Consider the following 17,904-nt stretch of genomic DNA (forward strand, 5'->3'; position numbering starts at 1 on the left):
TTTCACATGTCATAAAATATTCTTCTTTTGGTTTTTTTCCCCCAACCATTTAAAAACATAAAAACCATTTGTAGTTTACGAGCTGTACAACAAAAGGTGGTGAGCCTGATTTGGCTCACATTTTGCTGCCCTCTTTGAATTCATTTTCAGACACTCATCTTCCTAGTTGGCCGGGAAAGGGCGCTGAAAGAGTAGATTAGGGTGCAGAAAGAGGAAGCAGGTGCCTTGGGGGAACCATTGCTTACTTCATCATTTTGCCTTAGACAGTCCTAAATATGGATTTGAAGGGAGGCTCTGGGTTGTTGGCACTTCCGCTAACGACCCCAGCCCTCCCGCCCCCAACCTGGAGGAGGTCTGAAACATGGGATTGAAATCCCACCACAAAATGAACCTCTTTGGATCCATCCATGCACCAGTGCTGGTCTTCCGAGGACCCACTTCTGTTGAGGCCTCATCTTTTCCCAAATCCACATTTCCAACTCCAGCACATAGACCTGGCCCTGACCACTGGCTCCCAAAGAGACATGCTCAGCACACGGGGAGAAGCCTCCAAGTCTGGACTGAAAGCTTTGAGTTCTCAGGGTACTGAACCAGACATAGCAGGATGGCCCCCCAAGGGCCTATTATGTGCCAGGCCCTAACCAAGTACCTTCTGTCCATTCCTTCAACATCCTATCGGTTGGATATTGCCATCCCTACTTCACAGGTGAGGGATCCTGGGCTCAGAATGACCCACTTTTGTATAGTCACAGAGCTGTAAGTGGCTATGAAGAATAGGAATGGGCAAAATGTTTCATGGTGCCTGTGGAACACAGATTTGGAAACAGCACCAACATTCTAGACATGCAAGTCTTCACAGTGAGATAAGCAGGGTTGGTGACCCTGCAGCGGGGCCAGTACTACCTGGAACACACCCAGAAGAGCCTACACTCATGGAAGCAGCTAAAAGACTGATGTCACCATCCCAAATCAATCCCCTGGGACAACTGCTCCTTAGTGCCCCTGCTCCCTAGGCTGCTGCCTGTGCAGCCTGGAACCAGGATTTAACTTGGGCAACAGAAAAAGAGGAGGGGGATGGGAGGGAAGTGGGGAGCAAAGGTGCATTTTGGCTGTAGGTCTGGGCCTTGTGTTGGTCTAACCTTTACCTACAATACAATCTCTATTTTTTATTTTTATTATTAAAAAAATTTTTTTAATGTTTATTTATTTTTGAGAAAGAGAGACAGAGTGTGAGCTGGGGAGGAGCAGAGAGAGAGGGAGACACAGAATCCGAAAAAAGCTCCAGGCTCTGAGCTTCAGCACAGAGCCCGATGCGGGGCTCGAACCCACGAACCGCGAGATCATGATCTGAGCTGAAATGGGACGCTTAACCGACTGAGCCGTCCAGGCGTCCCTACAATATCTGTTTTTATCTCTACCTGACCCCTCTGTGTAGTATCTGTATGGGGAGACGGTACAATTAATTGGCATCCTTCAAACCTCAAAGAACTGAAAATATGCACGAAGACCGGCATGGGATTAAACATAGAGCAGAGGTTCAGAACATTCCAGTGTGTGGCCCTGGAGATCATGAAATCTTTTCCTTTACTGCCGCTTGATTTAATAACACAGGGACTGCCACAAAGCAAGCATTCACTAGATGGTTAACTAGGGTTACCGTTGATAATAATGAATACTGGCCTATCAGATCCTTACCGCTCCCACCACTAGGAGGGAGGCATCCTTATTTAACAAATGAGGAAGTTATGCTCATGGAAGCGGGGTAACGGATCCGAGTTTGCACAGTTAGCTGTGGTGGCAGTGAGCTAAGTGGGCCTCAGTGCAGAAGCTGTCCCTACCCCACAGGGAGGCGATGGAGAAACACCCCCGGCACCCCACGGAGATGAAGTCAGACTTGGCTTTATCACTCTGATTCACAAAGAAAAGCTCCCAGCTGGGGGCCATATTTCAAAAGACAATCAAAGCAGCAGGTATTGTGCAGCAGGTGGGCTTATGTGAAACCTTTCACAAAAATCTACCTTCTGATTTACGGCCTGCTCCCCTTTCGGTCTCCTCAAGGCAAGGACTGGAAATGCCACAGTCCACCAGCAAAATCTGTGCCTGCAGCTCAGCAACACTCCGGTTGGCTCCATAAAGAACACACGAGAGTGACCAGAGATGCCGCCAGGAAGGCCAGACTGCTGCACCTGCCCTACCCAACAGGACAGATATCCCCCATCCTGCACCATTTCGTCATGAATCGTGCTGAGGAAGTGGCAGGAGAGTGGCAGGCATGACAGAGGTATAAAGGAGTGCTGGTGCGATGTGGCTAGAGGTGAATCCAGAGAGAATTATAACCGCCCAAATACTGACTCTGCAAGATGAAGAAGGAAGGGAGAAAAAGCTGGGTGGGGGCAGGAGGAGAATTGGTTGGATTTAAATCTCTTTGAGGGGCCAGATGCATCCACCAAGTTTCCTCTTTTATTACCTTGCCCTGGACTAGGACACCTCAGCCAGAACAACCCAGATCTCTACTGGCCAAATGCCTTGTGAAGAGAGGCAGGAGAGTGGGGAGAGGAACTTTTTAGCTGACCATGCAGGCCAGCCAGGCTTAGAGCCTGCTTGGGCTTCTCTCTCTCCCTCTCTCTTTGGCCCTCCCCAGCTTGTGTGTGTGTGTGTGTGTGTGTGTGCGTGTGTGTGTGTGCGCGCGCGCGTGCATGTGCATGCACGTGCCCCCCCAAATAAATAGACATTAAAAAACCTGAAATAATAAAATACAAATAACCCAACGAAAACACATACAAAGGATCTGAATAGACATTTCTCCAGAGAAGACACACAAATGACCAATAAGTTACGGGAAGAGATGCTTAACATCGTCGACCATCAGAAAAATGCAAATCAAAACCATGGTGAGATACCACTTCACAACCACTTGGAGAACTATAATAAAAAAGACAGATAATAAGTAATAAGTTTTGGTGAGGCTATGGAGAAGATGGAACTCTCAGACATTGCTGGTGGGGATGTAAAATGGTGCAGCCACTTTGGAAAACAGTCTCAAAGTTTTGCTCACTCCTAGGCATATACCTAAGAGAGATAAAACACATATGTCCACACAACTACTTGTACATGAATGTTCCTAATAGTCAATACACAGAAGCAGTCAAAATGTCCATCAACCAATGAATGGATAAATAAAATGTGGTATATCCATACAATGGAAGATTATTCAGCCTTAAAAAGGAATGAAGTAGTGACGCATGCTACAACACGGAGGAACTTTGAAAACACGCTAAGTGAAAGAAGCCAGACACAAAAGCCTGTGTATTATATAATTCCACTTATGTGAAATATCCAGAACAGGCAAATCATAGAGACAAAAGGTGGATTGGTGGTTGCCAGAAGTTGGAGACTAGGGAGATTGGGGAATGATTGCTGATAGAAATAATGTTTCTTTTTTGGGCTGATGAAAGTGTTCTGGAATTTAATAGTGGTGATGGTTGCACAGTCTTGTGAATATACTAAAATGTGTACACCTGTGCAGTTATTTAAAAACATTTTTTTAAGTTTCTTTATTTTGAGAGAGACAGAGACGGTGCAACAGGGGAGGGGCAGAGAGAGAGGGAGAGAGACAGAATCCCAAGCAGGCTCCATGCTGTCAGCACAGAGCCTGATGCGGGGTTTGAACCCACAAAACCACAAGATCATGACCTGAGTCGAAACCAAGAGTCAGATGCTTAACTGACTGAGCCACCCAGGCACCCCTGTACACTTTAATTTGGCAAATTTTGTGGGATGTGAATTATTTTGGGCCAGGGGCATGGGCAGTGTGGTAGGCCAAAAATTGGCTTCCCAAAAGATATTCATGTCCAGTCCCTGGAACCCATGAATGTTACCTTACTTGGAAAAAGGGTCTTTGCAAATGTGATTAAGTTAATGGTGTTGAGATGAAGGAAATAATCTTTGATGATCTGGGTGGACCCTAAATGCCATCACAAATGTCCTAACAAGAGAGAGCAGAAAGACAGCAGACACACAGAGGAGGTGGTGATGTGAAGCTAGAAGACTGGAGTGATGCAGCCAAGGTATGCTGACAGCCTCCGGAAGCTGGAAGAGGCAAGGAATTCCCTAGAGCAAGATTCTTCCCCAGAGCCTCCAGTGTGGCCCTGTCGACACCTTAATGTTGGACTTCTGGCCTTGTGAAACCAGAAACTGCTGTTGTTTTAGGTCACCAAGTTTATGGTAATTTGTTACAACAGCCCCCGGAAACTGCTACAGGGAGAATGAAGGGGGACTGCTAAGGGCACGGGTTTCTTTTGGAGTGATGAAAATGGCTGAACTCGACTGTGGTGATGGCTGCACAACTCCATGAATATGCTAAAACCGGTGCATGGTACCCTCTCTGCAGTTGACTCATGTGGCACGTGTATGGCGTATCTCAGTGAAATTGTTGTCTTAAAAAATCTGTGTGCACAGTTGATCCCAACTGCTGAGCACAGTGCATGCCTTGAAAGAGCTCACAGAATATTTGAGCCTGGACAAATACTTCAAGCCCTCATGCTTGCCTGTAGGGCCCGGGCCTCAGGCGCTAGAGGACTCTGCAGAGGTGAGTGGTTGCTCAGCGGGTGGGGAGGGCACCTGAGAAGGCTTCCTGGAGCAGCTGGCCCTTCACTAGACAGTCAGGGCGTAGGTGCTGAGGGTGTGCTATGTGGCCAGCACCGTGCTGAGCACTGTGGGAAAAGCAAGGCAAGTAGCTGACAAGTCCTGTCCTCAAGAAGGTAGTGGTCTGAGAGGGAAGGGAAGGCTTAAACTCAAGCAACAATGAGACATCAGGTGCTCAATGGACTGGTCTGGACCTCATGAGCTGCAGGAATCAGAGGAGGGAAGAAGTCAGTGTGGGAGAAGTATTCATTGGCTCCCAATGGCTACACAGCTAAGGCTAGCGTGAAATAAGCCTCTTCAAATGGCTGAGGTGTACCGATACACATTCATGTCTGTGGTAGGCCTACACAAGGGGGATAAGCATTCAGTCATTTGGAAGTGAGTTGGAAACCCAACGAATCAGCATTTAGAACTAGTTAATCCTTGCCTTCCACCCTTGTGAATGGGTAACTTGGTTGTAGGGGAGGGGAGCAAACACAGGACTTCAGAGCTGCTGCAGTGGGGACTTCCTCTTGTTACTGCCCCAGCCGCATCAGGGCTCTCCTGCCAAGGCAGGCACCTGGCTAACGGGAGACCTTACTTGCTGATGCTCTTGAGGTGAGCATGGGGAGCCCCACAGCCCCGCCGCCCATCTTGTTTCCCACCTCTGTGACGAGGCCCATCTCGGGGCTAGCAGCTAAAGACACAGGCTTCACACAGTGGACTGGATCCACATTAAGTCCCAGGCTTCGAGGACTTCTTCAACTGTACTGATTAAAATGAAAATGCCAACATTGACTTGTTCCAGACGCCAACCTTGAAAACTGCTTCAGACCATGGATTAGACAGTCTGATTCTAAACTGTCATGGGGAAGATGCCCTCTAGACTAAGGCCACTGGTCAGGTCTCCTTCCTGAGAGAGCCCAAGTCAGCACAGTAAATGCTGAGTAAATGGAGATGGGTTGGATGTTCCCTGCCCCTAGCTCTGGAGAACCCAGTTTTGGGCATTTGTCAAACTCCCTCAACCTTGCCATTCAACCATCTCTCTGTCCATCCACCCACCCATTCACCCATCAATTCAAGCTTCTCTCTGCCCATAGTACTTAATGTCACCTGCTGTGTGGGGGGCACTGTGAGAAACACAAGGAAAACCCCAGTCCCTTCTCTGAGAGACAGAAGAGTTTAGTCAGAGATGAGCGGACACATACGAAGGGTCATGAAACAGTCTAAGATGGCATATCATGATGGGATTGACGATATCATTAGTAGCAGGAATGAAAGACTAGAAAAGGGGAAAAAAAGGTGGAGAGTGGGAGGAGGGAGCTTCATGGAGGGGAAACTTGGGCAGGCCAAGCGTAAGGGGCCATGCACGGCTGGGACGAAAGGGAGGAGCAGGGAGATTAGGCCTACCCCTGAGGAGGGGTGTCCGCCAGGGGAGGTGGAGGTGAAGCCGGAGGGCCAGACAGGCTGGAGCAGATGCCGGGAGGCAAAGGCAGTGTTTGAGTGAGGGAGTATTACTGTGCCTTCTTTTTTCTGAGCGAAAATATTTTAAGGTTGCATGAGGCTGTTTCCAGACCACTTCATTATTTTTGGTCTTCTCCATATACTTCTTTACTTCCCCTCAGCAGAGCAAGAGCCTGGATTTTAATTAGTCATGAGAAACAAGTGTGGAACTGAAGCTTGGTTCAACTGCTGACTCTGCCATTCAGTTCTTCCTGAGGCTGCCAGAGCCCCTCTGTCCCTTGCCTCTCCTGACCCTTGGCCCTAGAGCCCATGGCTCTCTGCTCTTCAGGGCCAGCAGAGCCAGCACTCAGAGGTGGTTTCCTGGCGTGGCAGTCAGTGACAGGACTTCATGGCTATACCAAAGGTCATTTTCTCAGCCTTTACCACCAAACAGAGCTCCCCAGTGACCCTTACCCGAGACAAATGGCCCAGAGGAAGGTCCGTGTCCTAAGGAAAGAAAAGGGGTGACATCTCCAGTTCTGAAGAACACAGCAGGAAGTCTGGGTGGGGGAACATGGGTATTTGTGATATTAGCCTCTGTTCTTTATCTGAATATTTAAAAAATTTCATCAAAGAAGAACCAAATGTGCTGGTTAGTGCTCTCAAGGGAAGCCCCAGCCCCAGCCCCAGCATGCACTGGGGCAAGTGCAAGGAGCGCATACAGCACAGACTACTGCGCACACACTCACTGTTCCAAGTCTGTGTGCCTAGGCTACAGCCAGCCCTTCCCTTACACTCCCAACCTGGCCATGCTATTAAGTCTGGAGGGGAACTCTTCCTCCTACTTCTTTTTCTGCTTTTTTTTTTGTTGTTGTTCATTTATTTTCGAGAGAGAGAGAGACACGGAGTGTGAGTGGGGGAGGGGCAGAGAGAGAGGGAGACACAGAATCCGAAGCAGGTTACAGGCTCTGAGCTGTCAGCACAGAGCCTGATGAGACGCTCGAACCCATGAACTGTGAGATCATGACCTGAGCTGGTGGGACGCTTAACTGACTGAGCCACCCAAGCACCCGTTTTTGGTTTTTGGTTTTTGTTTGTTTGTTTGTTTAAGCCCTGAGAGCTATTTTTTAGAAGACAGTACACAAGGAGGCAGAACCCAACCAAACAGAGCTCAAGGGTTCTAACGCCCCAAAGGGCCCCTCAGAAGCTTCTAGACAGGGGTGCAAATAAACCGTTTGGTGTCCACACAAGTCTGGTATGGCTTATATGGTTTTTTAAAAGTCAGGAGATTTCTCATAAAAAATCTGAGTTGCTAGCATCATTTGAAAATCCAGAAAATTAGAACCTGGTGTCCTAGGCCTGCACTTTAATGTGGTAATAGAGGCCTGGAGCACAGCAATGGCTCTGCTCTACAGGAGGCATCAGTGCATCCAGTCTGGGACGACCCTGCTGCCTCCCACCTCACTCCTGTAGGCATGTGAGTTTCTGACTCCTACACCTGAGTACTGAGGAAGGCAGCTAGCCCAGATCCAGCCCCTCATCTTCATAGACCAAGACCATCTACCAAAGCTGTCTGCTCACCAGTCTGCCCCTGAGGCTCTCTGGGCCTTCCCCCCTCCCTTCAACTCTCATGGCTTCAGTTTCCTCATCATCCCCCGTCTAATAGATCTGCTTTCTCATCCTGACTTAGCCAGACCTACTCGTCCCTTGGGACCTGACTCAGGTCCTGTGGTCTGGATTTTTCTAGCCCTCTGTGACCTTTCTCTGCTCATATCTGCACAGCACTCAGTATGCTGACAGATGGTGAAAGAGGGCATTCTGTAGCTGAGCCCCATGTCTTTGCTTTTCCCACGATCATCCATAAAGCAGCACTGGGCACACAGCAGATACCATCCACTTGGCACTTGGTTAGAGTCATGTACTAAGCAATTTACTTAGGACTTGTGTTTCCCCGGGAAATCTCCAACACTGCAAGGCTCAGGCACATATAGACAGAATTACTGTTGTCATTCTACATTTGAGGTTATTGAGCGTTAAGGAAGTCACTCATTCAAGATCACACAGGTTCGCGGTAGGGCCAGATACAAACCCAGGCTTGTCTGACTCCAGAGCTTATATTCTTGACCATTTTGCTAAGCCAACTATAAATGTTGAATGAACACATGGAGGGATGAGTAGACTGATTAATTTCATATAATCATATTTTTGCTCCCACCATCCATTCTTTGTCTTTCAGCCTCCCGCTCAGTGCCCCAGGAGGCTGACTTTATGGACTGTACTACCCACCTGGCTTCTGGCAGGATTTATACCATGGGGAGGGAACACAGAATTTGGAGGGGAGAAAGAGAGAGAAGTCGGGTTTTTCTTTCCCACACTCTCCCCTGTGAGTCACCAAGGTTCTGGCATGGCTGCACCCCTCCCAGTTTAGCTCTTCTTGGGTTCAGGAACCCCCATTCCGTCTGCTTTCAGGGTGGTGGGGGCAGTAATACTAGTCTCTGGGTGCCTCAACATCACTTGCTGCTTCCCTCCACCTAGTGGTTCTCAACCACAAGCAGAGACGATATTGCCCTGTAGGGGACATCTGTCAATGTCTGACACATTTTTGGTTGTCAAGTCAGAGGAGGTGGTGGCTGGAGGCCAGGGATGCTGCTAGCTACCCTGTGATGCACATGATACCTCCTGCCTCCCCCAAATGTCAGTAGTACTGAGGTTGAGAAGCCCTGCCTTAGCTCTGCCCACAACCCTGCACAACTGTAAATAGTCCCTTTGATGAAGTCTCTCCACGTAAACAGTCTGGTAGGTGGATGGATGGAACTTTCCAATGTTCATCAGGAAAACAGGGGCCTGGGTCTCTATTTGGGGCACATGAGAAGGAGCTCATCTCCTCTCATTTCCCCTGCCCCCCCTGCAAGGCAATCCCTAGCTCCCCCCACTCCTCATCAGCTCTCTGGGCAGAAAGGTGGTAACAGGTGAAAAGTAGCCACTTGAGATGAATAGCTTATTACAGAGCCCTTTCTGTCTGGAGGTGGAAACATTTTCCAAGTCTGAAGGGAAAGGATAAAAACACCACTGGAAATTCTAAAAATAGTTGGGGGGGGGGGAAACCTTTCAAATATTAGTAATTTGCTTTTTCTTAATTTTCTAGCCATTTTCATACAGAACAAATGGCCTGGGTTCCCCCAAAGTTCCTGCAGACCTAGCTCCCAAAGGCTGACACCCCCACAGACGCAGTCATAACCCTGGTGCAAACATTTTCCTGGTTGACCCATCATGAAACCAAATCCTTGGTTTTCATTTGAAAGAAAAGATACATATTTTTAAAAACCTGTATTTTTAAAGTTAAAAAAGCTATAATTTAAAAAATGTGGGCCCACCTCAAATCACTGGGTAAATATATATATATTTTCCCCTAATTTTAAAAATGGATCCAGCCAACATGAATAAAAACAAACAAGCATTTCATATGAATTACAAGTGTGCATTTCTTCCTTAGGAGGGCCATACTTCACTGAAAAGGGTTTGATAAATTAAATTACAGCTGGTTAATAGTACACTCAGCTCAAAGCTTATAAAAATGCTTACAATTGTTCACTTCCAACCACACCAAAGAATGAGGAGTGGATTGAAACGAACGTCACTCTCAGGCAACAATGCCTGTGACAAAAGCTGGGTTCTCCTGGGGGCATTCAGTCTGGGGAGAAGGGGAGCACCATCCCCCCGTCTAAACCTTTCAGGGTACCCAGTTATACCCAATTTTGTGCGCAGCTCACTGTCCTGTTTCTTGCGGCTACCTCCTAAGTCAGTGGGAAAGAGTAAGGTGCATGTGAGCTTTGTCCATGGCCGCTCCAGAGCAGGCTAATGAAGGCCTATCCCTGGAGCCCTGGTGTGTGACAGGGTCACAGGGCGAGGAGTGAGTTAGGTCCATCCCAGAGATGCTCTGGACAACAGCATCCGGCCCATGCTTGAGGCCCTTGCGCAAGGTGCGACCCTTGCCAGCAGCACTTCCCCTGTGCTCTGCCTGTTCCTCGGTGATTTTACTCTGCTGGGCCTCCCAAAGTGTTCAATCACCTCCGCCTCTTCGTGAAAGGTAAGCACCTTGCACTTAGGTCACTCATCCCAAAGCACTCCTGGAAGCGCAATCTGAGTCCTTCTCCCCATCTTCCTGACACTGCTGGATGAGCCAGTGAGGAGGTCGAGTACAATGAGGATGCCTACAGACTGAGACGCTGTCCTGGGGAGGGAGGTGGCACTGGGCAACTTGAGCTCTCCTTCTGCAATTAGCCTCCTCTTCCTCTGGGCAGAGTTCAAGGGCTCTGCAGACACATTCCATATTCCTAAGGGACCAGCCTGGATCCTACTATTTCTCTTCTCCCTTTCCTTGAAGTCATTCCAGTTTTCTTTAGTTTATTTCACGACTGGAACTTGTTAAAGGAAATTTCTTCTCAGCCTGAGCTCTGAAGACTGACTAGCTCCTTCTGAGTTCTTCCTAAGCTTCTCTGACCCTCAGAGCCACTCTCCACCCACCATATTGCCTATCTTGGTCCCCTACTCCCTATCTTCAACCCTTTCAGCTTATTCAAATAGGGCTTGAGGTGGGAGAGAAAAAGAAACCAAATGGCTGATTTATTTCAGAAAAGCTGTCATGAGCACAAGGCGCTGTGCCAGCCAGAGGCCAGAGCTCCCCAGAACACATGTCCAATCTAGGCATGGGGCATGCAGTACCGAGCACAAGATGGGGGTCTGCCCAGCTCCCCCAACACACCCGTGGGCTATGGAAGGTAATGGCTACAGATGGTTCTGAAGTGTAACTGAAGACTAGAAATTTGAACTCAGAAAAATTCAGGAAGATAATTTTTGTCTCTTGAGGGCATTACCACTACCATCTCCCAGCCTTATTCAGAATCCAGAAAGGTCTCTCACTCTCAGGCTTTTACAGCTCTAAACAGAACAAAAACAGTCATTGGTAATATAGCATGTTCATCAAGGTATAAATGATTCCTAAAGTCACAAAGTGATTTTAAGATTCATAAACAGTGCTCAAAATGTTAAGCACTGGTGATTTCAAAGTTTCTGGAAATATTAATTTATTTTTGATGTTTATTTTTGAGAGAGAGAGACAGAGAGACCATGAGCAGGGGAGGGGCAGAGAGAGAGGGAGACACAGAATCTGAAGCAGGCTCCAGGCTCTGAGCTGTCATCACAGAGCCCAATGCAGGGCTCGAACTCACAAGCCTTTGAGCTGTGAGATCATGACCTGAGCCGAAGTTGGCCGCTTAACTGACTGAACCCTCAAGGTTTCTGGAAATTTTAGATCTTGAAACTAAGTTCACTCCCAGACCCCTGTGGCCAGGACTCCCCACCAGCCTCCCTTGAATTACTGCCCACCTCTAGAGGCATCGGAAAGCACCTGTTGCCATGGCCCTGGGCTGATGGAAGCGGGGTGGCTGAGGCTGGAGAAGGCTGGGGTGAGGGAAGGGAAGGGAGAGACCACAGAAAAACCTCTCTTCAAGAACAAGCCAAGGAAGAGATAACAATTCAGAGAATATGGGGCAGTGAGTTACTTGTGTTTTTAGCCAACTAAAAAAAGGAGAACAGATCAAACTGTTGCAGGTTGGATTTAAACTAGCTGCTAGGGAGGTGCCTGGGTGGCTCGGTTGAGGATCTGACTTTCGATCTCAGCTCAGGTCTGGATCTCAGGGTTGTGAGTTCAAGCCCCACATTGGGCTCCATGCTGGGCTTGGAGTCTACTTAAAAAAATAATTAAATTAGCTGCTAGGAAGGGTGGCTGGGTGCTCTGAGGCTTCAGAGCCCATTGCCCAGAAGGGTCCACTATTTCTTTCCTTTCAGAACCAGTCTTTGATGGGAAGGGTGGGAGGGAGGATTAGAAGGAAGAGGAATTCTGGGAAGAAGCAGATTGGTTTTGACCTTGAGGATGTTTTGATCTTGCCATGAATGTTACTGCTAAAAATAATCAACACTCAACTAAGCCAACAATGGTTAAATAGCACACGATAAATTCCACAACAACTGACCAAAGAAATCATGTTGTTAGTAACACTGAAAACTGCAAATAATAGCAATAGCAATGACAATGGGGAAAATGCAAGTTGATGGAAACACACATTAGAAAATATAGAACTGATGAGATTTAAACCCGGGTGTGGTAAAACTCTTACTGACTAAAATTTGACCAAAAAAAAAAAAATCAAGTCTTTATTGTTAAATTTACACTTAAATTTAACAGAGCTGACACTTAAGAAAATAAGGGAGAACATCAGAAATGGTTTAACGGCTCCATGTAGAAAACTGATCAAGGAATGAAACTAACTTGATGGGAGTTACACCAGAAAAGAATTTCTTGATGAAAATTAACCAATGTTGGCATAATTCAGATGAAAAAATGCATATTTAGCTAGAATTTCTGACTGTAGTCCTCCATCAAGAAGGAGCAGTCTGGCATGCGTCTACAACCTGTCCCTGAACTCACCTCTCACCTCTTAACCCGACGGGAATCTCCGGCAGTGTGTGCGGTGCTCTGGAGCCCCGGGGCCTTCTGAAGCCCTCTCCTCTGCGTGCAGGTAAGTGGACCTGACGACGGCAGTCAGTCTCCCATCCTCACTGCCTCTCCTAGGACCACCCTCACCCATCGTGTTTTAAGAGCATTGGTAACCTTCTGACCAGCCCCCTTGCTTCCAGTTTTGTCTTCCTCTCCTCCAAGCCATCCTCTTCCACCCTGTAGTCAAGACGATCCCTCTAAAGCCTCCTTTTATAAAAGCCCTCAGTGGCTCCACAAGGCCTGAGTTTCCCAATTCCTCAGCCTGAAGGACTCTTTCTGCCTGGATCCCCTGCCCCATCGTTAGAGGGACAAATGAGTCTATAGCTTTCCTATATCACTCCTCCATCATCAGTAGAGCGGCCATAACAGCTTTGGGGGTTTTAGGTTTACACATTCCTTCATTCTGGACAACTGAGTTCCTTTCTCGATAAATTCTTCCCCTGCTTGGGGCACCTGGGTGGCGCAGTCGGTTAAGTGTCCGACTTCAGCCAGGTCACGATCTCGCGGTCCGTGAGTTCGAGCCCCACGTCAGGCTCTGGGCTGATGGCTCGGAGCCTGGAGCCTGTTTCCGATTCTGTGTCTCCCTCTCTCTCTGCCCCTCCCCCGTTCATGCTCTGTCTCTCTCTGTCCCAAAAATATATTAAAAAAAAAAAAAAAAAAAACAAAACGTTGAAAAAAAGAAATTCTTCCCCTGCCTTGGTCCAGTCTTCTTGTGGCCCCAGATCCCTTTAGCATCCTATCTCTTCCCAGATTGTCTTTCTTCTGATTTCCAGCATCTCTTTGGTGACCTTACTCCCTTCCAGAGAGATCCTGGCTTCTCAGCCTTACTCTTTCACTTTCTTTCCAGATCTAGCAGGATGAGGTCAATGTGTCTTGGGGGCTGGGGCTGGGGTGGTAGATGCCTACTATTCCTTGACAGAACAGACCCAGGAGAATGCCCATCAAGAAGGGACTTCCAGGGGCTCCTGGCTAGCTTAGTCGGTGGAGCATGTGACTCTTGGTCTTAGGGTTGTGAGTTCAAGCCCCACGTTGAACATAAAGCTTACTTAAAAAAAAAAAAAAAAAAAAAAAAAAAAAAAAAAAAAGAAGGGACCTCCAGTTCCTCACAAAGTTAAACCCAGAATTACTATATTATGCAGCAATTCCACTCCTAGGTATATACCCAGAAGAACTGAAACCACGTACTCAAATAAAAACTTTATATCTATGTTCATAGCGGCATTCCTCACGGTAGCCAAAAGGTGGAAACAACTCAAATGTCCATCAATGGGTGACTAGATGCACAAATGTGGGACATCCATGCAAGAGACTAGCACTCAGGCATAAAAAAAAATGAAGTACTGATATATGCTACAATATGGATGAACCCTTAAACATGAAATACCCAGAACAGGAAGAGTCAGAGACAGGAAGCAGACTGGTGGTTGCCAGGGGCTGGGAGGAAAGGGGAGGACAGGGAGTGATTGCTTAAGGGACATGGGCGTTTTTGGGAGGTGAGGGAGCATGATGAAAATGCTCTGGGACTAGATAATGGTGATGGTTGCACAATATTATGAATGTACGAAATCCCACTGCATTTACACTTTAAGATGGTTAATTTTATGTTAGATGTTTCACCTCTATAAAAAAGAAAAATACAAAAAATAAAGGAGCTCCTTGGGGATGCAGCCAGAGAATGTGCCAAAAACAGAGGATGGCAGGTGATTCAGTTCTGTGCCTCTATGAGTTTAAGAAAAGGGGGTGGGTAAGAAAGACCCTCTTCAATGAGTCGTGCTCCCCAGGACACACTTCCCCAAGACTAAACCTGAGCAGGGGTGTGAGGGGTGGATAAAGGTACACATGGGGGTTAAACGAGGCGCACATGGGACTAGCCCTCCCTCCTGCTGCTGGGCTGGGATCATACAAGGATGAGAGGTTTAAGACTTGTGAGGACTGGAGAAAGGTGGCAAGCCTAGGAGGGTGGTCTGAATAGCCGCTGATGAGGGAACCTGTGCTTTTCTGCACGCTTGGTAATAAAGCAAGACATGTTATGTCTAAAAGCACCTGCAAGGTAAAGCTCATATGTAAGTGGATCTCGTGAAATAGAGTTTTATTCAGAGAGCAGAGATCGGATCACAAAGCTGCAAGGAGAAATCTCTTTACCCGAATTACACAGACCCACTTGTCTGGTTTCCATTTCATTGCCTGAGTCTGTTTTATAGTTGTGCTTTTTCACGAGAGCTTTTAAGGGAGGCTATTCCCTGACGTCATGAAAAAAAAATGTCCGAATACAATCACATTACTGAGCAGTGCTTTTGGAAAAGAACACAGTCACGAAGCTCGCTGGTGTCCTGTTTCTCTCCCTTTAAACCCATCCGTCTGCTCTCTGAAAGCAAAAGCTGCAATCCCAGCTCTCCCGGTCCCTCTATCCACCATTGTGCCCAGTGGCACCAACCCTGGAAACGCACACGTCACAGTGTGCTCCCCGAGCAGAAGGGGTGGGTGGGCCGGCAGGGGGGGTGTCCGGTTGGGGCATGCCTGGCACCAGCACCCAGTCCTGAGCCAGCGTGTCTAATGCTGCATATCCTACAATCAAGGTGAGGGAACAGAGCCCCCATCTACTGGCTTTTCCAGGAATCTACTCAAACCTCCTTCCCACTTCCTCCCTTACGCGAAAGCCTTCTTCAGACTTGCCCCAGGCTTGGGAATGAGTTTTCTTAAAAGCTATTATGAAAAACATCTCTTCTCAATCAAAATCTGTTCTACCATGAACAACTACTCCACTTTTTTCAACCTTGGCCCATTTCTTCCTCCTCCTGGAAGAATACTCCTCACTTTCCAGTAGAAGCTGTTTCTTCTTTCCCTCAGTCTCTGACTCAGACAGATGAGCCCCTCCTTCTGCCACTTGTAGACAGCCCTTGCTCCTTCTCTCTCAACAATGTGTCTTCCCTTGAAGCCCATTATAGCCGCATCCCCGTTTTTGTTAACTTCAGCTAGAGACCTGGCCTGTCTCAGTGACGCGGAGTCATTGCCAGCCCACTGGTGACTTCCACACCTGTAAAGATGTCTCTGCCAGTATTTGGGTGCACCATTCTGCAACCTCCTCGATTCCAATGCTTTCCACCTCCAATTTCCCTCTGCTCACAACAGGCCTGACAGCATCTGAGTGCTTGTTATTCCTTAGAATGGTTTCAATCTCAAGACCTCAAGTTCTAAGTCTTTTCATCACTTTTAAATGAACATCACCATCACCAACATTCAGTGAGCACTTACTACGTGTGAGCACTGTCATAAGTACCTCATATGTATTAATTACAACGAACTTCTGAAGGTTTTATGAGCCTCATTTTATAAACAAGGTAAGCGGAGAAACAGGTTAGGATATGGGATTTAAACCACGTATCACACACCACGTGGCCTTTCTAATATCCCCAACACAACTGTTTAACCTTCTATTTCTTCCACTGAGACAACCCCCTCACACATCTCTGACCACATCTTGGACTGTCTCCTCTCTGAGGCTGTCACTTGCCTTTCTTTATATATTCTGGGCTCCCTAGGTCTGCGATGCTCTTCTAGCCCCCAACCCCCACGTCAAGTTGACCTTCGGCCAGTCTCAACGGTGCTCCATAACCATCTCTGCTCAAACCAGGTCACTACTCTACTCTGCGCCAATTCTAGCCGAAGAGACGCGGGACACTGATTAGGCTCTCCATAATTCAAGCTATTTAGTCTCAGCTGGCCTCCCACTGGCCCCTGGCAATTCTTTCATTCATTTTTTTTAATGTTTTTTTTTTTTTTTTTTTTTTTTTTTTTAGAGAGAGAGAAATAGAGGCAGGGAGGGGCAGAGAGAGAGAATTCCAAGCAGGCTCTGCACTGTTAGTGTGGAGTCCTATGTGGGACTCGAACTCATGAACCATGAGATCATGACCTGAGCTGAAATCGAGTCGGATGCTTAACCACCTGAACCACCCAGATGCCCCTCATTCATTTGACTCCTAACTGAACCTCTAAATGAACTGTTTCAACCTTCTCCCTGTCCCTGTATCCCACTGCCTAACCGCTCATTCTTACAGATAATCTTGTCTTCCGCAAAGGATATTGAACCTAAGCTCAAACTTCTGTCCTCCCTAACTTCAAGATTCCTCTAATGATTCTTTTTGAAACATTAACTTAAGGCAGAACAGGGTCTAAGAAATGTTGTCTTAGGACAAGATAGTAATGTTAATATTTATATGAGAGATAGCCCTGGAGAGGGAGGAGAGCCTAAAGACACACGGGAGAAATGGACATCATGGCTGGATAAAGGTCATGGGGAGGGCATCGGGTGCTTCGTGAAGAATGTGTGGAAGTGAAGGGTTTTTTTTTGTTTTTTGTTCTTTTTTTTCTCTGAGTTTGAAGCAGGGAGGAAGAGAAGACGGATGTTATTACAGGGTGGCCTCCTACTTCTGAACTCCTTGAAGTTGGCTTCTGACCATCCTACTACTGGACCTTCTTTTTCAACTCTCCATTCTGACATTTTCTCAGTCCTTTTCCTCCTTGATCTGGTCTTTTGACAGTGTTTGGCATGGCTCACCAACCCTGTCCTCTTGATAGGTTTTCCTTATGTGCGTTTCATGACAGTGGAACCTCTTGATTTTCTTGATGAGTCTTCGTTACTTCCTTTGCCAGGTACCCTCCAAAACTATTACAATGGTCTCCTAAGAATGCGTTTCTCTCTCTCCCTACCCCCAATCCACCCATTTACCTCCCTCATTCATTACGTATTTATTGAGCCCCTACCATGTGCCAAGCACATGGCAATTATTAAACCATAGCTGAATTAATCCCAATGCATAGTTCTGATCACTATTCGTTCAGAAATTTTTACTGGTTCTCTGCCGCAAATGATATCCAGATTCTTTGGCCTGGTACTCCAGGTTTTAGTGGACATCTGTTGTTTCTGTGGCCTAGCTTCCATTCACCTTCTCTGGATAACGGTACCCCACTCTCCCCCTAGAGCCAGCCCCTCCATGTCTTTTAGTCTATGCGGTTTTGGTGGGGCTAGCCTTACTTTACACTCAAGGCATGGGCTCTTGCCCTAGGTCTAAGCCAATCAGGGCATCATGGCCCCTGACTCAGAGATTGATTCTGGGATGGGCCTGGAACCCAATGGCAGTCATTAAAAGAGCATTTAAGGGGAGCCTGGGTGGCTCAGTTGGTTAAGCATCTGACTTCGGCTCAGGTCATGATCTCACGGCTTGTGGGTTCAAGCCCCACGTTGGGCTCTGTGCTGATGTCTCAGAGCCTGGGGCCTGCTTCAG

At 47.4% G+C, this 17,904-nt stretch overlaps 1 protein-coding gene across 3 annotated transcripts in view; it reads right to left on the reverse strand.

Moving 5' to 3' along the window:
- Positions 1-17,904, reverse strand: part of THADA (THADA armadillo repeat containing) — a 327,215-nt gene that overhangs the window by 8,927 nt on the left and 300,384 nt on the right. The gene's annotated exons all lie outside the window — the stretch shown is intronic.

The sequence above is a fragment of the Panthera tigris genome, chromosome A3, assembly GCF_018350195.1.
Source record: "Panthera tigris isolate Pti1 chromosome A3, P.tigris_Pti1_mat1.1, whole genome shotgun sequence".
NCBI lineage: Eukaryota > Metazoa > Chordata > Mammalia > Carnivora > Felidae > Panthera > Panthera tigris.